A 24,444-nucleotide genomic window follows, 5' to 3' on the forward strand; every position below is an offset into this window, starting at 1 on the left:
TGCTGATTGTTGACATTCAGGAGCCCTGATCTTGTCCAATGTCTGACGTGAGTCAGAGTCACCCAAACTGAGAAATTCGGCACTGCCATAGTGGCCCAAATTCATGCAATTCCACAAAAGAAATGTTCTGATGGCCAGTCAAATCAATCTGTTCATCACACCGCCCTCTTGGAACCCCCAGGACAACCCTGTGGGCAGGAGTGCTAGAGATTTTAGGAACATCCAGTCAACTTCACCCATGGACTAAGGGATAAGAAAGTGCTCTGAAGGGAGTAACAGTAACTAGAGTCCACACAGGTCCTGCCTTTTGTGAACTTGGCAAGTTTCTCTCTCTCTCTTTGTTTTTGTTTTTGTTTTGTTTTGTTTTTTGTCTTTTGTCTTTTCTAGGGCCACATCCACAGCATATGGAGGTTCTCAGACTGGGGGTCTAATTGGAGCTGTAGCCGCCGGCCTACACCAGAGCCACAGCAACGTGGCATCTGAGCCACGTCTGTGACCTACACCACAGCTCACGGCAACACCGGATCCTTAACCTGCTGAGCGAGGCCAGGAATCGAACCCAAAACCTCATTGTTCCTAGTTGGGTTATCAACTACTGCACCACAATGGGAACTCCTTGGCACGTTTCTTAATACTTTGGTGTCTCTATTTCCTTGTCTGGAAATAGAGTAAGTAGTTCCTATTTTTTCTATAAAGTTTATTCATTGCTTATAATAATACCTTTATTACTTTCCAACTGTGTAAAGAATTTCTAATGCTTTGATGTAGAGTAACTACAAGACAACAGTTGAAGGGAACAAGCATATATAAAAGGATAGCAGTTCCTATTTTGATGATTTATTTTGTCAAATATTAAATGAGATATTTCATTCAAGGCTCTTAGAAAAAATTACCTACCACAAAATTTAAAAAGAGTTTGCTATTTGTCTTGAATTTCTTACAAGGACCCATGTCATGCTATACCTCCTGGCATTTCCCTGTTATTTTTCAGCTCCTACTGAACAATGTTTACCTCACTGAAATGCGCAATCTCTCCATTTCACTGCACAACAAACTTCCTGAGTTCTTAGTCAGCAGTAGAGTAGGAAATGTGAAGACTTCAGAACAAATAGATTTCATAAAACACACACATGTTATTCCGCCAGGAAGATGGAGACACAGCAAGGCCTTTCCTCAGAAGGTATAGGTGATAGAAAACAGAAGTGACAGCTATTGTGCTGGGGAAAAAAAGGTTGTAAAGTGAGATTACAAGTGATATTATGTTTCCCTATATCCCTCTTCTGGTACTACTACTTCTAATGCTATTAGGACTTTTATTGCCATTTTTTTACTGTCCAATAAATGTCAGGGACTGTACAAGATGTGTGTCATAGAAAGAAAATGAAGGAACAATGCTTTATGGCTCCAGTGAGGGAACAGAATGTCTAAATACTTTCAGTCTCTGAAGAAATCTCAGTGTAATTTTCACTGAGAAAAGGGTCCCTGGGTTATATGGAAAATATTGTTTTAGAATTATTATGTATCCCACAAAGCAATGATAGATATGTAAATTAAAAATATATGCTCTAATATATTGAATACAAAATAGAAACGGTTGATGTTTAACTGGGTGAGTGATGTATATCTGAACAACTCTTTTGTAAGGAATAATGACAGTTACAGTTAAGGAGCAGATGAAAGTAACTTTTCACAATGAAAAGACCTCTGGTCAAGTCAGAAGATTTAGCTCTTTTGTACACTAACTGGGCATATTACCTCAATTCTTGCAAAATAGGGATGTCGAATAAGTGGAATCAGCCTGCAACTGCCTGTGTTCACTAAGCACAAGGCAAATATTTTTGTTGGCATATTTATGGCAAATCCAACAGCGTTACCCCATTCTCAGATGTCATATTGGAATCTACCTTACACACACACACACACACACACACACCCTTCTATTACTACTAGTCAGAAGAGGATTATGACCCAGCAGGTCTTTGGGAGACTAATTCCCTTGCTTATATTCCCATTCTTTTATCGGAATGGGTACAAACTAGATAAATTTTATCTAATTTTTAAAAATCTTAGGGCAGGAGTTTCCATCGTGGTTCAGGGGTTAATGAGCCCAACTAGTATCCATGAAGACCTGGGTTCGATCCCTGGCCTCTCTCAGTAGGTTAAGGATCTGGTGTTGCCATGAGCTGTGGTGTAGGTCACAGACAAGGCTCGGATCCCACATCGCTGTGGCTGTGGTGTAACTCCAACTCGACCCCTAGCCTGGGAACCTCCATATGCCATGGGTGCAGCCCTAAAAAGAGAAAAAGATAAAAAAAAAAGATCTTAGAACAGTTTCCCCTCTTGTTCATTCATGTTGTAGCAAGGAAAAGTACAAAATGCAAAGAAATGGAAGACCAAAAATCGTGAAAATATACTCACTAGTAATTATGGGGATAAAGTTAAAACTGTGGTATAATTTAGTATATCATGTGATCCTGTATCATAAAGTATAGTTTCAAAACCATCGTATTGGGAAAGTATTAAGTCTGATAAAATCAAGTGTTAGGGGGATGTGGGAAACCATTGTTGGTGGGAGTGTAAACTGATTCAACTACTCTGGCAAAATATTTAGCAATTTAGTAATAGCAAGTGTATCTATTATCTCTTAATATAATAATACTGTGTAACAAACCACCTCCAATGTGTTTTAAATAAGAACCATTTATTGCTTCTGATGGGCTTACTCAAGCATCTGTGGTCAGTTGTAGGTTAGCTTGAAAAGTCTAGCAAGCCACGTGGTTGCTTTGGGGCTGGGTGAAGGCTGATCTAGGATGGCTGATGAGATGCCTGGGCTTTCCTCCAGGAGAGAGAGTGTGTCTGTTCCTCCCTTCTAGCGGGCTAGACATATTCCCCTAGACATCTTAGATAAACAAGAGTGAGCAAGTTTAATTATGCAAGGATGCAAGCAGAAATGCACACTTTTCAAACCTATGCTTACAGCACACTCAATACCATCCATTTTGGCTAAAGCACATCACATACCAAGCTCAGTGTTATGCTGTTACAGGAAAAAAGAGTGTGGATAAACGGACATTAAATGGGGCTGTTCATCCAATCTATTTGACTCATCACGTTGCATTGGGAAAATCACATTCCTATGACCCAGCAATTCTATTTGTAAAATCTTTGACGTATATGTTCAAGGAGACATGTGTAGATGTAGTGACTGTGATATTGTTTGTAAATATGAAAAGAAACTGGAAATGTCTTACATGTCCACCAGGAGTAGAGTTAAAAAACTGATAGAATCATACAACAGATACCGTGATGGAGTGGAAATGAATAAACTTGGTCAATAGCTAGTACAAGATGTGAATCTTAAAAACTAAAACTTAGGGAAAAGTAAATTGAGGAATGATAGGTAGAGAATATTATTATTTATGTAAATTACAATAATGGAAATATGGCACGAAAATGATTCTTTATTTATGGAAATGCATGCAGTAAAATACCAACTTATGTGGTGCCCTCTGGGCAGATGGAAAGGAAGAGAAGCAGCAAGAAAGGGGAAAGGAAAAGGGCTGGATTTCATTGTGCCTGGATTATGTCTTTAAGGAATTGGTAGTAGAAATATAGGTATGGTATGCTCTTCTTAATTTTGAAATAATTTATAATAAAAATTTTTGGAGACATATTCTATATACATGATACACACCTAGAGAGTTCCATCTAGGAAAGCATGAAGGAAGAACTCTTTTTACCATCTAAGAAAGAAATCTATGTGTAAGTTACTAAATTGACCAGTGCAAATAAACTGACATTTTTCTTGCAATGACATGAGAGCAGGATTAGTGATGTAAGCAATTATCCCAATGAGTTGGACCAAGGAGGTTTCTGTACAGTATTCAAGCAAATTTTTAAAACAGGCCAGCCTCTGTTAGTCAAAACCAAGAGAGGGTCCACTTACAGATTGAGTATAAGAAAATATATGTGTAGAGCTATTGTCAACCACACAGCAATAACAATAAAAACTTCTCCTGTGCAATTATGTGCATATCCTTAACTCAGTCTTTTTTGGTGGTCCCACATCTTGGAGTGGTTCTGATATAGACTAGGGATAGGAGAAAGTGAAAGCCTCAGAACCAACTGACCAGTGTTACTCCAGGGATGGTTCATGACCAGAAACAGGGTCACCATCTGGAAGTTTGAGAGACATATAGATTCCTGGGTCCTGCCATGGACCTTCTGAATCAGGATATTGGGGGGTGGAGCCCTGTGATCTCTTTTAATGAGTTCATTCTAGGGCATGCTCAACTTCAAAAAACATGGGCAAAACCTCTCTTCAAAGGATTAACAGGTAATTGCAGCTAATCAATGACATGTAATAACTCCAGTCTCACTAAGAAATGTTTATAGGAAGTTTCCTTGAGACTATGATGAGAAATGGGGCAGCTAAAGCAGGAATTTCAGTTCTTATTGTCTATATATGCATATATATCATGAACATATATATATATGAATTTCAGTTCTTATTGCACTGAATAATAAATAATAATATATATTATTACACCGGTCATCTTAGTACAATACCAAACAAAGTCAGAAACTAAAGAACTAAGAAGAACAGAGGAGCATTTATTCACACTTTTTATTTTCTGCACTTTGAACATCTTTATACCTTGTATATTGCTTTTTGATTTAAATTATATTGGTCTCTTTTGATATATAACATACACACCACTGCCTATTCCATGGAGATTGTTAACAGCAGGATGAACTGTTCAGCTTCAAATCATATTTTTATTTGCCTTGATGAAATAAAATGCCTGTGGAATTTAATGGAATGCTATAGAGAGCTAATTTAACTTTTATTCTAGTGGTCATATCTATAAAAGGGCCATTTTCAATGAACTTTGAAATTCTGTAAAATTTAATCAGCAAATCCAGAAAATAGCTATGAAATATGTTATAGTTTCATTCCTGAATCCATTTGTTTCTTAGAGTCTTAACATTTTTCAGAAGAAGGAATTGTTAAAACACTTTTTGTTGTCTTATGTTACTATTGCTATTCATATACTGTTTAACACATATATATTGAGCCATAAGTATGTCCCAGCACCATTCCAGGTCATGAGGATAAACTAGTGACAAAAGCAATATAGCTGGTGATCTCATGGAGCTGGGCTGGGGAGAGAGGAAAAAAAAACTAAACAGTTTTATTGTATGACACAGAGGGAAGAGAGAGTGCAAAGGCCCCGAGGCAGGAAATGACTTTTAGGCCAACCTGGCTAAAGCTAAAGAGGAGGGAGAGTAGTTGAGGTAAGTTACACACACCCATTTGATTTGGCAATTTGAGAGCAAGCAGCTCCTTTCATACCAAAAGAGCCCTTTGGAGCATTATCCAAAATCAATCAATTTCATTTTCTATGCTCTATGCAAATTATGTAGGTGATACCTAAATGCCATTAAGAGGACAGTTAGTAACGGTAAACTCTTTAGACAATGTCTGGAATGTTCCATTGCCTGCACAGTTGGGCAAGTCAGAAAGAAAATGCCTAAGCTGTTCAATGGTACCCTCTTCTCTGTTAGGCAAGCTCTCTTGCTCCTGTCCCATCATTTTGCTTTGTAGAAAACATGTTTCTTTCTGGGACAAAGCTCAGGGAAAGTGGGCTTGTAAAAATGAGTTCTTTATTCTTTAACCTGGGATGATCCTTTGAATTATCTCTCTTATTCCTTATGTTGAATTCCTGGAGTACTATTCAACACAAGATGAAACATTTAGAAATGCTTTGGACAGAAGTAATCGGGTGGAGGGCAAGTTTGTATCACAGTGTGTCTGTAGCTGTTGAGAATTTCTGGAGGGCTGTGATTTCCTTCAGCCCAGCTTCTTTCAGCTTCTAGAATCCGTCAAGTCCCTTGCCGCCACAAGGCCTTTGCACATGCTGTTTTTTTTTTTTTTCCTTGTTTGTTTTTTGTTTTGTTTTCTTTTTAGGGCCGAACCTGTAGCATATGGAGGTTCCCAGGCTAGGGGTCGATTCAGAGCTATAGCTGCCGTCCTACACCACAGCTCATGGCAACGCCAGATCCTTAACCCAATGAGCGAGGCCAGGGATCTAACACACAACCTCATGGTTCCTGGTTGGATTTGTTTCCTCTGTGTCACGTGCCACGACTGGAACTCCTTTTTTTTTTTTTTTTTTTTTTGGCATGTGCTGTTTTTCATGCTTGGCTATATATTGGAATGACCTGGAGATGCCCAGGACCACACTCCAGAAACGTTAAATCAAAATCTCTGGGTGGGATCCAGGCAGCAGGACCATCTAATACTTCCCAGGGGTTCCAGTGTGCACCCCAGCCTGAGAACTCCTCTTCCAGCATTCTGTTTCTCAGCCCACCTCCCAATCCCATGTCACAGCTACTCCTCTTTGGCTTCCTCGCTTTATAACCCTTCCTCAGAGACACAATTCCTGACATTCTGACATTAGATTGATGCTAAGTCACATCTCCCTCTCCTCTGGAAACTTATCAGAGTATTTTTCTTTGTGAAATTACTTCTTTAATATTTTTCTTCTCCATACTCTTCTTAAAATGCTCTTTTTTTCTTTTTCCAGCCACACCTGCAGCATATGGAAGTTCCCAGGCTAGGTGTCAGATTGGGACTACAGCTGCCAGCCTACACCACAGCCACGCCAGGTCTGAGCACATCTGTGACCTACACTAGCAACGCTGGATCCTTAACCCACTGAGTGAGGGCAAGGATTGAATCTGCATCCTTATGGGCACTATGTTGGGTTCTTAACCCCTGAGCCACAATGGGAGCTCCTTAGAGTGCTCTTTTAAAGACTCATTTATGGAGTTCCCTGGTGGGCTCAGCAGGTTAGGGATCTGGCATTGTCACTGCTATGGTTAGGGTCACTGCTGTCATACAGCTTCGATCCTTGGTACGGGGACGTTTGTATGCCACAGGCGTGGCCACAAAGTAAAAAAAAAAAAAAAGAGATTAATTTATTAAGAAATCCAATACTTGCAGTCCTGATATCTTTGTGATGAACAAGACTGATGACTGGGTCTGAGTTAAATCCTTACCCTACTTCCCCCCTCGCCCCAGGTTAACCAAATGACTTCTGTAAGCACCAAACCGATGTTGATCAAGATCATTCCCAGCAAATTTATCTTCCCCCAACAGATTCCAACTAAAGTCATTGAGAGGGCACCCTGAAATATGAGACGCAGCATAAAGATCTGAGAGTTAAGCGCTTATTTCCTGCCAGAAAATTTTTGTGAAAATGAACCTTGCCTTATGTGTAGGAAAACATATGGTGTGTAAAAAATGTGATATCTCTGACTCTTGACTGTGAGCTCCATGAGGGAAGTGACTATATCTGACTTTGTTTACCATTAAATAAGTCCTTAGGGCCCAGCACCTGGCACCCAGGAAACATTCAATAACTTTGTTGAATGGGTGAACAGGAAAGATTAAAACTATTCCAGCAGTTTATTTTTCACCAGATTCCAGTTCAGTCAGGGAAAAAAAGCAATGATTCTCATTCCTGAGTGAATATTAGCATCACCTGGGATGGGAGGTGTTGAAAAATACCACCAATAAACCCATGCTCTTAGAGGTTGAGGCATTGGTATATATTTTTTTTAATAATGATTTTTATTTTTTTCCATTGTATCTGGTTTACAGTGTTCTGTCAATTTTCTACTGTACAGCATGGTGACCCAGTTACACATACATTCTTTTTTCTCACATTATCATGCTCCATCATAAGTGACTAGACATAGTTCCCAGTGCTACACAGCAGGATCTCATTGCTAATACATTCTAAAGGCAATAGTCTGCATCTTTTAACCCCATGCTCCCAATGCATCCCATTCCCTCCCCCTTGGCAGCCACAAGTCTATTCTCTAAGTCCATGATTTTCTTTTCTGTGGAAAGGTTCCTTTGTGCCTTATATTAGATTCAAGATATAAGTGATATCATATGATGTTTGTATTCCTCTTTCTAACTTACTTTACTCAGTATGAGTCTCCAGTTCCATCCATGTTGCTGCAAATGGCATTATTTTGTTCTTTTTAATGGCTGAGTAGTATTCCATTGTGTTTATATACCACATCTTCCTAATTCAATCATCTGTTGATGGACATTTGGGTTGTTTCCTTGTCTTGGCTTTTGTGAATAGTGCAGGTGCATGTGTCTTTTTTAAGTAGAGTTTTGTCTGGATATATGCCCAAGAGTGTGATTGCTGGGTCATATGGCAGTTCTATGTATGGTTTTCTAAGGTACCTCCACACTGTTTTCCATAGTGGTTGTACCAGCTTACATTCCCACCAACAGTGCAGGAGGGTTCCCTTTTCTCCACACCCCCTCCAGCATTTGTTATTTGTGGACTTAGTAATGATGGCCATTCTGACTGGTGTGAGGTGGTATCTCATGGTAGTTTTGATTTGCATTTCTCTAATAATCAGTGATGTTGAGCATTTCTTCATGTGCTTGTTGGCCTAGTTTTCTATTACACCTAGAATATCATATGCTTAATTACCAGGTTAATTTAACAGCTTAAAATAGCGAATTTATATTTCTCAGAATTTCCATGGGCCAGAATTTCAGAGGCATAGTGCCTGGATTCCCGGCTCAGGTTCTCATCAAGCTGAAGCCAATTTGTTGGCCAAGGCTGGACTTGTCTCTGTGGCTCGCAATTCACTTCCAAGCTCACTGGTTGTTGGCAGGATTCATTTCCTATTGGTGATGGGACTGGGGTCCCTATTGTCTTTCTGGCTTTTGGATGGGGATCTCAGCTTCAGGACCACCCTGAGATCTTTGTTACCTGCTCTCCTCCATCTCAGCAACCCCACCTTTGTGTCAACCCCTTTCAAGCTTCATACCTCTCTGACTTCTCTTCTGTGACCAGCTGGACAAAACTCTTTGCTTTCGAAGGGCTCGAGTGATTGGCTTAGGTTTCCCCAGATAATCTTGCTTTCTGCCTTTCTTTTGTTTTTGTTTGTTTGTTTGCATTGCATTTTTAAAATTTAAATATAGTTGACATATAACATCATGTAAGCTGACGGTGTGTACAACATATTGATATATTGCAACATGATTGGCATTGTAGCCTAACAGATCTCCTTCCTTTCTCAAAGCCAACTGTAGAGTATAATGTATGACCTAATCATAAAAAGGAAATGCCATCAAACTCACAGTCCTAGGGATTATGCAGAGTATGTAAACTAGGGATGAGGAAATCCTGAGGCCATCTTAAAATTTTGCCTTCCATACTTGGTATTAAAGCAACTCCTCAGCTGAACATAAGAACCACTAGACTGACCATTGTATGTTTCAAAGGGCAATATACAGTGACCTTTATTTATTTATTTTTTATTGAAGTATAGTTGGTTTATGATGTGTTTGTTTCTGGTGTACAGCAAAGTGAATATATGTATTCTTTTTCATAGTCTTTTCCATTATGGTTTATTACAGAATACTAAATATAGTTCCCTTTGCTATACATTAGAACATTATTATTTATTTTATACATAGTGGTTTTTATCAGCTAAGCTCAAACTTTTAATTTATCCCTCCCCCATGTCCTTTCCCTTTTAGTAACTGTAAGTTTGTTTTCTATATCTGAGTCTGTTTTTATTGTGTAAATAAGATCATATGTATCCTATTTTAGATTCCACATGTAAGTGATACCATTTCTGTCTTTCTGCCTTACTTCACTTAGTATGATAATCTCTAGGTCCATCCATATTGATGCAAATGGAATTATTTCATTCTTTTTTATGGCTGAGTAGTATTCCATTGTATGTATGTACGACGTCTTTATCCATTCATCTGTTGATGGACATTTAGGTGGCTTCCATATTTGGCTATTGTATATAATACTGCTGTAAATATTGGGGTGTGTGTATCTTTTTAAATAAGAGTTTTCCCCAGATATGCGCCCAGGAGTGGGATTGCTGGATCATATGGCAACTTTATTTTTAGTTTTTTTGAGGAACTCCATACTGTTCTCCATAGTGGTTTCACCAATTTACATCCCCACTACCAACAGTGTAGGAGGGAGGGTTCCCTTTTCTCCATGCCCTCTCCAACATTTCTTATTTGTAGACTAAAAGTGACCTTTAAACACAGTAATTTTAAAAAGAAATAAATCATCAACTCATACAAAAATCTCACCCATTAGGGGACATCAATAGACTATCTAACTATTAGGGTGGTACAGATTTACCTAAGGTCCGGTATGACTTACAGGAGAAATGCCATCTGAGAGAAGTACTGCCAGTGAAATTTAAACTCAAACTCCACCATTTCTGAAATCTAGTGACTCTGTTAGGGTTCTACCCAGTAATGGCTCACCCAGATAGTTGAACTGAAGGGACATTGGTGGAAAGATTAATTACAGAGATGTGGGTGGAGCTCAGGGAATTATAGAGGGATGAAGGTGCAGCTGTGGGAGGTCATTACCATCTGTGGGAGGGATTGATTTGTGGAGTCCACAGAGAGCTGGAAGTATGGAAGGAGCTGTAGATGGGACCAAGCATAGAAGCTGGAAGCAAGAAATCTTCTGCCTTTTCTCACCTCCCATCCTCTGCTCTCCTGCCAGTGCTTCCACGTAGCCCACCCCAAGGGGAAGCAAGCTGCCAGGTGGTTCTGGGAGACCCTGTCCAAAGGGAAGAGAGCTCCTGGGGGCCAAAGCAGGGGTGAGAATGGGAGAAGAGAATTGGCATAGACAAATGGAGAATAACAATCACACTTTGAAATAGATGTATTTTTTCAGACTGATGAAATGTATTTTAAAGTTTAAAAAGAGCTGTAACATGAGAATACTTTATGCCCTGTAATATAATTTACCAGAGTGGTTTCCTTTATAGGTGGGGACTGACAGCTTAATCAATTGCTCATCAGTCCTGGGCCCATGGTTGCCTCCTTATTTTATTTTTAACTTTTCCAATTCTGTGATTAGCTAGCTATAGGGAAATAAGGTTGGCCCTGGGGAAAGAGGCAGGGAAATGGAAGTTGAAGATGTATGTTTTTATTTTTAAGACCAAAAATATTCATGCCTTTAAAATAGTATAAGCCCAAAGTTATCATGTTAATAGAATGAGTAATTCTTTTGATAAATTAGGACATTTCTAGGTCATATATCTCACACAAAATCTGCATAATCTGTTTGAAATGTATAAGTAAAATGAAGATAAAATAGTATTTTTAGCACACAAGGGCTTTAAAGAATTTGTTAATTTCTAATTTATTCAAATATTTATAGCATATGCAAATTTTAGATCTTCTTCCAGTGTATTTCTGATTCTTTTTCATTAAAATAAGAAAACTACCTAAGCAACTGCCTGGATAGTGTCTTAAATTTTATATCTTCTCTATCTTTCTTGTTTTTCACTTTCCCTTCTCCATAACTATGTCTGTGCAAGTGTTTTAAGAATAATTTTGGGAGTTCCTGTCGTGGCGCAGTGGTTAACGAATCCCACTAGGAGCCATGAGGTTGCGGGTTCAATCCCTGGCCTTGCTCAGTGGGTTAAGGATCCGGCGTTGCCATGAGCTGTGGTGTAGATTGTAGATGCGGCTTGGATCCCGAGTTGTTGTGGCTCTGGCGTAGGCCAGCGGTTTGACCCCTAGCCTGGGAGCCTCCATATGCCGTGGGAGCGGCCCAAGAAAAGGCAAAGACAAAAAAATAATAATAATAATCTTGAACATACTCCACTATTATCTCAAATCCCCTAGTTGCATGCTGATAGAACATTAATAAATAAAAAACAGTATTGAAATTTTAAAGTATTAGTATTTAAATGCAAGAATGCTGCCTCACTAAAACTTTTAGTCTTATCTCTTCCTAAAAAAATCATAAAATAGAAATTAAAAACAAAGCAAAACAAAGAGTAACTCACTGAAATGACAGGAAAGAATTTTAACAGAAGGCAGCAGCAACAGAACTAAAGTGTTGCCAAATTTCTGAAGGCAGAAGGTGGTTGATAGTCATGCCAACAGGTGATTTGAATGAGCCCACAAGTTGGTAGTTGAGAGTGGAGTTTTTTACTTGGTGGTGGGTGAAATCTGATATGAAGAGCAGAACTGAGAGAAAGGAGCAGCTAATTTCTTTGCTAAGTGCTTATAGAATAGCCTCCAGCCTTCCTTCAGCATCCTGAGTGCAGTGGCAGAACACATTCCCAGGATAAAACAAGAGAGATACTCTAAGGCAACAAAAGTTCTGGGCAGAGCTTGGACATCCATAACAGGGGTTAGCTCTGTAGATTAGGACCCATTTAATTATGCCATTTGGAGGAGGGGCCCAACCTCTCAAGTGCTCTCTGATCAGGGAGTAGAAGAGAAGCTGGCCAGTTGACATACACAGATTCATAGTGAGTCCTCTCTCCTTTACTGTAGAAGTTGGTAAGGGCTGACCACGCTCAAGCTAGCTGCTGATGTTATTAACCTAGTTCCTCAACAGCAAATCACCAGATAACTGAGCATTTACAGATATTTGAAGAAAACTAGCAATGCAAAGGAGAAAGACCAATAGCTCAAGGGAATACATTAAAAAAAAAAATTAGGGAAAGAGATGCAAACTTAAGATCCTCAGATGTATTTGAGGTGCTTTGGACCCATAGAGAGTAACATCATAAATTGAATTCAAAATGGAATGGTGTAAATCTGCTAGTAAAATAAGAAGGAAAAATATTCATCAGGCAAAAATATTTTCTCCAGAAAACTCCTCCCAATATATAAAAGAGAAATAATACATATTTATAGACTCTTCCAAAAGTAATAAAAGACATTTTGCATCTTATTAGACTAGCATAACTTTAATCACAAAACCTGACAGTTATATTCCAAAAACATAAAAATAACAAGTCAATATCTTACAAGGAAACAGATGAAAAAAATCCCTTAAAACTTGTCAAACAATATCTATCAATATATAGAAAGGAATATGAACAAGTTAACCTTACTCTGGGAATGCAAGGATGGTTAAATGCTAAAAAAAAACAAAAACAAAAACAAAACCCAAAGTATTTTATCTCATTAACAGGATATAGGAGAACAATTAATCATTTCAATAGATTCAGAACAAGCATTTTATGAAATTCATTCATTTTTTTCATTTATGATAAAAAATCCTTAGTAAATTTGTAACAAGAGGAAGCTCTCTTCATCGAAATCTGGATGTCTAGGTACAAAAACATTCTTGTCATAATTGAGACAAGAATGTCTTATATCATTGCATATGTTTCATGTTTTTTATAAGAAGTCCTATCTGCAATAAGACAGAAACATAGATAACCAATAAGGACCTACTGTGTATCACAGGGAACCATACTTATTATTTTGGAATATCCTATAAGGGAAAAGAATCTGAACCTTAAAAAGGAATATATATATATATATATATATATATATATATATATATATGTATATATATATATATATCTGAATCACTTTGTTGTATACTTGAAACTAATACAATATTGTAAATCAAATATAGTTCAATTGAAAAAATCATAGCAACCACTTCCTCAGTGCTTTATAGACTAGTACTCCGTACATACTTTTGGCAATAAAAAATAGGCAAAAACATAAAAATATTAAAATTGGGAAAGGAAGAAATTGTTATTTGGAGATAATATGACTTGATTTTTTTACATAGAAAATCTAAAAGAATCTTCAGAAATTTAACTTGGTCAATGGGTATAAGATGACCATTAAAGTCATTATGTCATGTACAAAAGCAGCAAATATTTAGCAAACAAAATACATGATACTATTTTCAATAGCATCAACGATATCAAATGCATAGAATAAGTCTAACTTAAAATGTATAGGACATCTACATATAAAATTATTCCTAGAAAATAAGAATCAAACTGTATACATGTTTTCATGAACAGGAATAATTAATATTGTTAAGGCATCAATTCTTATTCAATGCAATAATATTTCAATCAAAATTATAGCAGGTTATTTTATAAAAATTTACAAATTTAAAATTTATATGGAAATGTAAAGCGGCAAGAATAATGAAAACAATCTTTAAGAATATTTTGTTGAGAAACTTATACTACCCAACTGCCTTGTACCATCAATTTAAAGCTACCATAGATTAAGGACAGGTGGTATGGTGCCAGGGTTTACAGACGGAACAATGGAATAGAATAGAGTCTAGAAACAGGCTCATGTATTAATGATCTCTTGAATAATGATAAGAGACATTGAACACATAAACAAAAGACATTTTTCCTTTGGATAAATAGTACACTTTTTTATAAAAATCAATTCAAGATGACTGTAGATCAGAATGGGAATGGTTAAAGAGCAAAACTTCTAGAAGGCAACAAAATATCTTCATGACCTAAGTGTAAGAAACTTACACGAAAAGCCCTAATGATCAAAGAAAAGATATGATGAAAAATTATTTCTGTTCATTAAAATATATCATTAAAAGAATGTAAAAGGCAAGCCAAAGAATGGTAGAAGATAATTGCTACACTTTTGACCCAGTGAGAGGTCCTATCCAGATATGCTAAAAGTGCCTACAAATCAATTAAAATGCATCAACCAGTGGGAAAATTGGCAAAAGACTTGACCAGCCATATAATAACTGGCCAACACAGATATTAAAAAGATACTCAAAGAGTGAAAAACCATATGAATACACAATAGTCAGAACAGCTATGATTAAGTAGACTGCCAAGACCAAGTGTTGAAGGTTTAGAACTAGAATTTTCATATGTTGCTGGTCAGAATGATATTGTTGCAACCACTTTGGAAATCCTTTGGCAATAACTTCTAAGACACTGTAACCATCCTCTGTGACCCTAGATGCAGTAAAATAGAACACATGAGAAATGTGAATATATGTGCACCAAACAACATTTTTTAAACAACTTATAATAGCCAAAGACTGGGGAAACACCCTAATATGTATAAATATTAGAAAGGGCAAGTTGTTATATATACGTAAAATAGAATACTGTTCAGTAAATAGCTCACTTCTCTAAGCAACAATGTGGATACATCTCACAAACCTAATTTTGAGTGACAGGAGCCAGTCATGAAAGAATATATAGCACTTTGTTTTTATTATATACGTTTCTAAAACTGACAGAACTATTAAGGTGTTAGAAGTCAGGATAATGAAACTTTATGAGAAGGAGGGGCCAGTAATTGAGAATGAGGCTCAAAGGGGTCTTTTGAGTCAGAGACAGTGTTTTATTTTGTGACTAGCATTGTGATTATACTTATGATGTGATCACTTTGAGATAATTCATTAAGCTATAATTTGTCTACTTTTCTATATGTGTATTATACCCAATTAAAAAATTTTAAATAAACAACTGAATTACATACTGAAGATTAAGAACTGGATTGGCATTAAAATTCTCACATCAGCAACTTTGTATCTTAAAAGATGGTGTAATTATGCCTTTGAAATTTTGAGGAAAATATGGGGGCTCAGGATTATAAGAAATAAAAGAAAAATTCATTCATGTGAGGGTTCATTAAATTCACCTCTTATACACCGTTTCTAAATGAATCCTGGGGAAATTCAAAGACCTTCGGAAACAACAGAGCTAACCCAGGAGAACAATAAAAAGAAATAATAAGACAGCTGTGCTTATGGCCTAGAAGCATTTTATATCATCCAACAAGTGGCACAATAAGCAAAGTAGATACGTTAAGGAAGGTGATAGAATACAAATTCTGACAAGAAAAAGAATGCAACAAAATTCTCCAAGAAATTTATAAAGTTGTATAAGAAAATTATGTTACAATTTTGAAACAAAGTGAAATGTGTCATTCTATTGGACAAATGAAGGAATGTAATAGAATACATTTGATCTGGATTGAAATATTCCCCCTCAAGTGACTCACATTAAGGGACAGAGGATTAGTAATTTGTTAATTCAATCACACCACTGATTTCTGCATAATCATCCTATTTTTAATGTTGTTTATTAGTTTGTTATTTTCAGAATCAATTATAAATAGAGGTCAGAATGTAAATGCTACACAGTACTTCAAAGCAATGCAGTGCTTGGCAGATTCTGACAAGTGATGGCAGGGCGGTGGGGTACTGTGAAAGCCAAGGAAAAAGATATCAGAACATTAGTACCTCATCTTATATGGGAAGAAATAGAGAGCTACAGCTTAAAGCTGATACATGTAAAATAGAAGTCTTAGTGTCCAATTTAAATTTTTTAAGATATAATCAATAAACATAGAGGAAGAAAAAGTAGATGGAGGAGAAAGAAACTAATATTTCTTGTGCCAATGAACAGACACCACCTGGTATTGATAAATCTAGACACAAAAGCACAGTCACTTCATATTATCTACAAGGGCCTAAAAGTAGATCAGAAAAAAGGGTGTGGAGGGTGAGGGGATAAGAAAAACATAAGAGAGAGTCTTTTCATTTTGTGTCTCTTTCTTTTTTTCTTGATGTTTTCTTTCTCTATGTTTGCGTTACATCTGTTAAAATAGTAACTGATACAAATTCTCAATTAAGACAAAAATAACTATTAAAGAAATTAATAGAAACAGAAACGTTTAAGAAGTAGTCCATATATAAAACTCCTAGTTAGAAGTGCTGTGCTAAAGACCTTACTTTGGTACCCCTGTGAAATGGTCTTGTTTTTCTTTCTGAGGTCCATTGCAAAGTTAGCCTCATACTTTGTGGCACTTTCTTCCTAGAGGTAGATTTTTTTCCATCCCCTGGAATAAGACTGGCCCTGTGAGTTGCTTTGGCTAGTGGAATAGTAGTAAATGTGACACAAGAACTTGGAAAAGTACTTATAAGTAGGGACTTATACTTGCTCCTCTTGGAACCTGAGACCTCTATGTGAAGAAATCTGAGTGGGATGCTGAGCGATGAGATGCATGTGGTCCCCAAGAGATAATCAACATCTAGGATATAGGTGAGGCTATGCAAGATCAACCATCTACCAGCTGACCTGTTTGCTGACCATAGACACCTGAGTGAGCATGGCCAAGACCAGTTGAGCAATCCAAGATCAGATGAACTGTCCAGCCAAATCATAAAATTGTGAGCTGAATATGTGATCATTGTTTTATAGTTTGGATTGTGTGTTATGTAGTAAAAGCTAACCGATAGAACTTCCTGTACATAGGGGCATTTTGCCTACTACCATCTCATAGGAAGTTTGTGAATATTAACAAGATCAGAGGGAATAAGATCCTTGAGACATGACCAGAGGAAGCAAATTTAGTTTATCTTTCGATAGTATATTTTTAATAAATATATCTTTGCGTGTGTGTCTTTTTAGGGCCACACCCATGGAATATGGAGGTTCCCAGGCTAGGGGTCCAATTGGAGCTGCAGCTGCCAACCTATACCATAGCCACCGCAAGTAGAGATCCGAGCTACATCTGCGACCTATGCCACAGCTTACAGTAATGCCGGATCCCCAGCCCACTGAGCAAGGCCAGGGATTGAACACATGTCCTCATGGATAGTAGTCAGGTTCGTTAACGACTGAGCCATGATGGAAACTCCCAGTTTTTAGTAAGTATATCTTTACATGCATGATGAGTTTTTCAGTACACAGTTTTATGTGATTCTTTCTTCATTGTTCTGTCTCTTGTGGTAAAAACAGTCTTGCTAAAAATACTTGCACCGATTTGCATTAACATACATCTGCCCAGACAATGCATTTCAATGCTTTGTACATCAAACCAGCCTTGAGATACCAGCAGACAAGAAAGGACTGGGTAGTCGAAATGAGATTAAATATTAGGTTTTGTCAACTGTAAAATTCACAGGGGAGCATTAGTTAGGATTTTCAGCTTTCCAACTAACAGAGATAAGAATTTGCTCAGCACTAGTCAAGAAAGTCAGTGGATATTTCCAAGAACTTTCACATTTTCAAAGGTAGTGAAAGATTTCTTTAGGAAATAATTCAAAAGCCCAGTTAAAGTTTAGTGTTGAAGAATTATTTTTGTTTCTTAAAGGACTATCAAATTAAAGAAAACTCTAAAGGAAAAGTATAGCAATCTAGATACACCACAGTTCAAAACATCTAGATTAGATTTTTAGATTTTTCACAACTAGTTCAAGAGTCAAAGTGCCAAGATCATTCAATGGGGAAATAATTGTCTTTTCAGATAAATGGAGCCTTAGACAACTAGGTAGTCACATGCAGTACAATGAGTTTGGATTCCTTGTTTACGTCATACATGAGCATTTAATGAAAAATGGATGATAGACCTAAATGTAACAGCTAAAACTGTTGAACTCTTGGAAGAAAATATACATGTAAAATCTTTGAGATCTTGGTTTTGTAAAGTCTTCTCAGATATGATGCCAACAGCACAAGTGCCAAAAGAAAAGAAAGGTAAATTAGACCTCATACAAATTAAAAACATTTTTTTTATGTTTTTATGTTTTCTTTTTTTAAACTCAAGTGTAGTTGATTTACATTAGTTTCAGTATAATACATAGTGAATCAATATTTTAGAGACTATACTCCATTTAAAGTTATTATAAAACATTGACTATATTTCCTGTGTTGTACAATATATCCTTGTTTATTTATTTTACATTTAGTAGTTTGTCCCTCTTACTCCCCTACTCCTATCTTGCTCTCCCCCCCTTCCCTCTCCCCACTGGTTACCACGAGTTTGTTCTCTGTATCTATGGATCTGTTTCTGTTTTGCTACATTCATTTATTTGTTTCATTTTTAAAATTCCATATATAAGTGATATCATACAATATTTGTCTTTTTCTGCCTGACTTAATTCACTAAGCAAAATACACTTCAGTTCCATCCATATTGTTGCAAATGGCACAATTTCATTTTTTTATGGCTGAATATTCTGGTGTGTGTGTATGTGTGAGAGACATCTCTTTATCAATTTATCTCTTGCTAGGCACTTAGATTACTTCCATATCTTGGCTATTGTAAATATGGCTGTTAGGAACGTTGTGGTGCATGTATCTTTTCAAATTACTGTTTTTGTTTTCTTTGAATATATACTCATCATCGGAATTGCTGGATCCCATGGTATCTTGGTTTTTAGTTTTTCTGGAAAACCCCATACTATTTTCAATAGTTGCTATACCAGGTTACAATCCCACTAACGGTGTAATAGAGCTCCTTTTCTTCCACGTTCTTGCCAACATTTGCTATTTATAGATTTCTTGACAATGACAAATTTTGACAGGTGTGAGGTGATATCTCACTGTGGTTTTTATTTTCATTTCTCTGATGATCAGTGATGTTGAGCTTTTTTTTTTCATGTGTTTGTTGGTCATCTTTATGTCTTAGGATAAAACTCTATGCCGGTCTTCTACCCATTTTTAATTTTTTTTTTGAGTAGTATGAGCTGTTTATGTATTTTGGATATTAATCCTTTATCACCATATCATTTGCACATATTTTCTCATATTCAATAGGTGTCTTTTTGTGGATAATTTCCTTTACTATGAAAAGAACTCAAGTTTACTTAGGTCCCATTTGTTTATTTTTGCTTTTGTTTCCTATGCCTTAGGAGACAGATCCCCCAAAATATTGCTTTGACTTATGTCAAAACTGTCCCGCCTGTATTTTCTTCTAGGAATTTTATGGTTTCCGGTCTTACATTCAGCCTTTAATCCCTTTTGAGTTTATTTTTGTATATGATGTGAGAAAATGTTCTAATCTCATTATTTTACGTGTCTGGCTTTCCCAGCACCACTTATTAAAGGCACAGTCTTTTCTCCATTGTATATTCTTGCCTCCTTTGTCATAGATTAGTTGATCATAGGTGTGTAAGTTTATTTCTGGGCTTTCAGTTCTGTTTCACTGATAGATGTGTCAGTTTTTGTGCCAGTACCTTATGGTTTTATTACTGTAGATTTGTAGTATAGTCTGAAGTCAGGGAGCATGATTCCTCCAGCTCTATTCTTCTTTCTCAAGATTGTTTTGGCTATTCAGGGTCTTTTGTGTTTCTACACAAATTTTAAAATTATTTGTTCTAGTCCTGTGAAAAATACCATTGGTGTTTTGAAATAGATGGCATTGAATCTGTAGATTGCTTTCGGTAGTGTGGGCATTCTAATATCATACTCAATGGTGAAAAGATGAAAGCTTTTCCTCTAAAATCAGAAACAAGACAAGGATGCCTACTCTCATGACTTCTATTTTAACATAGTATTAGAAGTTCTTGCCGCAGGAATCAGACAAGAAAAAGAAATAAGAGCATTCAAATTGGAAGGGAAGAAATAAAACTACTACTCTCTGCAGATGACGTGATACTATACAAAGAAAACCATAAAGCCTACCCTCAAAAAATATTAATAAATGAATTCATTGAAATTACAGGGCACAAGATTAAATATATAGAACTCTATTACTTTCCTATACACTAATAATGAACTATCAGAATAAGAAGACAGGAAAACAATTCCATTTAAAATCACATCAAAAAAGAATAAAATACCTAGGAATAAAGTTAACCAAGGAGGTGAAGGTATACTCGGAAAACTATAAAACACTGATGAAGGAAATTGAAGATGATACAAAGAAATGGGAAGATATCCTGTATTCATGGATTGGAAAAATTCAAAAACGTTTTGAACTTCAGAGGGTATCATCAAAAAAGTGAAAAGACAACCTACAGAATGGGATGAAATATTTGCAGATCATATACTGGATAATGTTCTAGTGTCTGGAATATACAAATAAGTATTACAATTCAACAACCAAAGGAAAATAACCTAATTTTTTAAATGGGCAAAAAAATCTCAGTAGAAGTTTCTGCAGTTAAGATATAAATGGTCAATGAGCACATGAAAAGATGCTGAACAACATTTGCCATTAGGGAAATACAAATCATACCACAATGAAATGATACTTCGCATCCACAAAGATGGCTATAATCAATCAGACAGATATGACAAGTGTTGTTGAGGAATGTGGAAAAACTGGAAGCCTCATGTATTGCTCCTAGGGATATAAAATGGCACAGATGCTTTGGGGAATGATCTGGCAGTTTTCTGGTACTAAAAGACCCAAGAGTTCCACTCCTAGGTATGCACGCAAAGAGATAAAAATATGTGTTCACACAAACACTTGTATACAAATATATAATAGCATTATTCATAATAGCCCAAAATTAGAAATGACCCAAATTTCCATCAGCCAATGAATGAATAAATAAAATGTGGTACATCTATTTGATGTAACATTATTTGGCCATAAAATGAATGAAGTACTGATTATATAACATAATGAATCTTGAAGACATAGTAAATAAAAGAAACCAGTCACAGAAAGTCGTGTCTTACATGATTTCATTTATATGCAATGTCCAAAAGAAGCAAATCAATTGAGACAGAAAAGAGATTAGTGGTTTTCCAGGGGCTGGTAGGAGGACAGAATTGTAAATAATGGGGATGAGGTTTATTTTGGGGTGAATAAAATATTCTAACATTACATTTTGGTGATGGTTGCCCAACTCTGTGAGTATATTTAAATCCACTGAACTGTTTTGTGAATTGTATGTGAATTATATTTCAGTGAACCTACTACGTTTTTAAAATTATATCAGATGACTGACGACCTCATGTGGATAAATTACCTAAACTTTAAAGTCCTTCACCAGATAAAAATTAATTCGAGAGATTTAAATATTTAGGAGGAATTAAGGGAATCTTTAAATGTGAGTCTATGTTTTTTAGAAAGCTGAATATATAAAACTCAGATCTGTTAATTCAGGACAAACTTCCTGAACACTAGGAGAAGAAAGTATTTGGTATTCTTTCCTTGGTCAACACCTCATTGTGCTATGACAAATTTTATGAAATATCCTATACTGGGTTGTCCAAGCCATTATTTAAGAGAAGCATTAAGGTAAGTTTTGAGGGTTTAAAATATATCAGATGTAAGTGAAAACAAAATTTAAAATGTTTTTTAAATTCTTTTTTCTCTAACATATTCATTTGAAAAACACATGCTAATATTTTTTCTTTGTTTCTTCATTCAGTTTGCCAAAGAAACAGACAAGGTGTGATATTTTAATCATCTGTGTAGCTTTAATATTCTAGTGACATATTTTTTTTTGCTCCACGTTCTGCACAGAGTCATTTCACAAGCAGACGCTATGAGAAGAAATGAGAGAAATTTCTATCTTATTTTGCATGAGAAACTCATCAGACAAATTGATAAATACTTAATAAAAATAGTTTATGGGAGGGGGGTAAGAAGTAGGTGGTAAGAGAAAATTGAAATAAAATTACTCATTTTTAAGAGTAAAATAAGATTGATTTAAAAATATAATCCATTAACAGATTGGTTTTAAATTACTATGTATTTCAGTTAACTCCTAATTTATGTTTGCTGTGTTCTTTTCCCCTCCTACCTTGTAAAGTTTTCAAAGCCAAGGGAGAAATAACCAGTTTATCACTCACAGTTATCAGAAAAATGAGTGCTTAATAATAGTAATAACGGCTCCTTTAATCCTGCATTAGATAAAGTGCCTTTATTTGCCTTTATTTTGTCCTTTAAGCATTGTCAGGGGTAGGGGTGTATTATTATTCTCATTATAGGAAAAGAAATGGAACCTCTTACAGATCAAACTATTCAATAGATTATTTATGTAAAGTTAAATGTAGAGTGAGGACTGAAATCCATGTCATTTGCTGAGTCCCTTATTTAGCAATTACATAGCAGGCTATGCTATTTATTGGCCTTTGCTAGTGACTAGCCTATATAAGGATTGACATGGATGTGCTTTCCAGCTAACTCAAAACCCTGGAAACTGGAGTATGAATAGGTAAAGGTAATAGGTATGAATAGGTATGAGTAGGTAAATGTACCTGGAATAGGTAATGTATCCAGTGCATTCTCCATACATCCAGTCAGATATACAAGTGCCCACTGAAACCCTGTCAGAGCCTTCGACAGAGCTGAACATTTCTCCTAACTTTCATTCTCCTGGATTCTGCACCATCTACCATCTCTACAAATGACCAGTCTGTCCCATTTTTTGAAGAAAACACAAATCTCTCTCTATACTTGTTTGGCCTGCATGCAACCTTCAGAGCTTCAAAGACCAAGTCTGTTCTCTCTTTTCATGAGTAAGCATTCAAAGATAGCTTTTATGAGTGCTCTTAAATACCTTCTTTCCTACACTCAAAAGAATGTTCTTGCAACAAGTTCTGATAAATTATACAGTAGATGAATGTCGGCCATGTATGTCTTGCATTCATTTCTCTTCCTTATGTTACACCACATTGGAGTAACCAGCCTTGTCCCTATCTCATTGTAACTGTCCCCATTGTATTGACTCCTCCATCAGATCCATTTTCCGCAGCCCAGTTAAGCAGTGAATTCCTTCCCCCTAGTTGTAGGGATGGAATTGCAACCCAAGCCAGGCTAACAGAAGTCAACTCCAGGACTTCTGTTGCAACTATTGGGAAAAAAGAACCTTACCCCTGGTGTTGCTAGGCAAAGATGGTGAGATGTGATTCCAGAGCTGCTAGAAGTCAGTACCTGCCAAGAGATTACCTGAGTGTGAAGCCCACACAGAGGATGGCTGTACCAAGGGGTTGGAAAGATGGGAAGAGGATAGGGCATGGATCCCTAGACCACACCCTACTTAAAAGACAGATAGGTCTCAACTTTTCATACAAAGGGCCAATAAAGTCCTTTTTTAGAGAACAAGGTCATTTGATTTGCATTCTGTGAATTTCTTCCAAAATAATCCTTTCTAAAACCCAAATTTCTAGATTCTTCACCATCTTCCTCTTTTTTATGGACACCCGTTGGCTAAGGTAATGTGAATGAACAATGAATCCAGCTAAAACCCACATTATTAGCATAGCAAATAATATGTGAATAGAAGGTGGGGTTTTTAGGGGATGAGAATGATAAGGGTTTTGGAGATAGCCTTTGAAGACCTTGATTGCCATGCTGAAGATTTTAGACTGGGGAGTTCCCTGGTGGTCTGGTGGTTAGAATTCAGTGCTTTCACCACCTTGGCCCAGGTTCAATCTCTAGTCTGGGAACTGAGATTCCCACATCAAGCTGCTGCATGTTGTAGCCAAAACAAAAGAAGATATTTTAGATTTTATTGTATACGCAAAGGATCCCATTTGAAGTTTTTTCAAGAGGAGTGTGACATGATGCAGCTTGAGTTTTTATGCTTAAAATAAAAACCTCTGGAGGCAGAGAGAACTGTTTTGAAGAATAAGAGGCTTGGGAGTTCTCATTGTGGCTCAGCAGAAATGAATCTGACTAGCAACCATGAGGATGCAGGTTCGATCCCTGGCCTCACTCTGTTAAAGGATCCCGTGTTGCCGTGAGCTGTGGTGTAGGCCACAGACGCCACTTGGATCTGGCATTGCTATGGCTGTGGCCAGCAGCTACAACTCCCATGTGACCCCTAGCCTGGGAATCTCCACATGCCGCAAATGCAGCCCTAAAAAGAAAAAAAAAAAAAAAAATAA

General features: G+C 36.6%; 1 pseudogene; it reads left to right on the forward strand.

The window, feature by feature from the left end:
* Positions 1-24,444, forward strand: part of LOC110257460 — a 47,321-nt pseudogene that overhangs the window by 13,186 nt on the left and 9,691 nt on the right.

Source organism: Sus scrofa, chromosome 17 (assembly GCF_000003025.6).
Source record: "Sus scrofa isolate TJ Tabasco breed Duroc chromosome 17, Sscrofa11.1, whole genome shotgun sequence".
In the NCBI taxonomy this organism is placed as follows: domain Eukaryota; kingdom Metazoa; phylum Chordata; class Mammalia; order Artiodactyla; family Suidae; genus Sus; species Sus scrofa.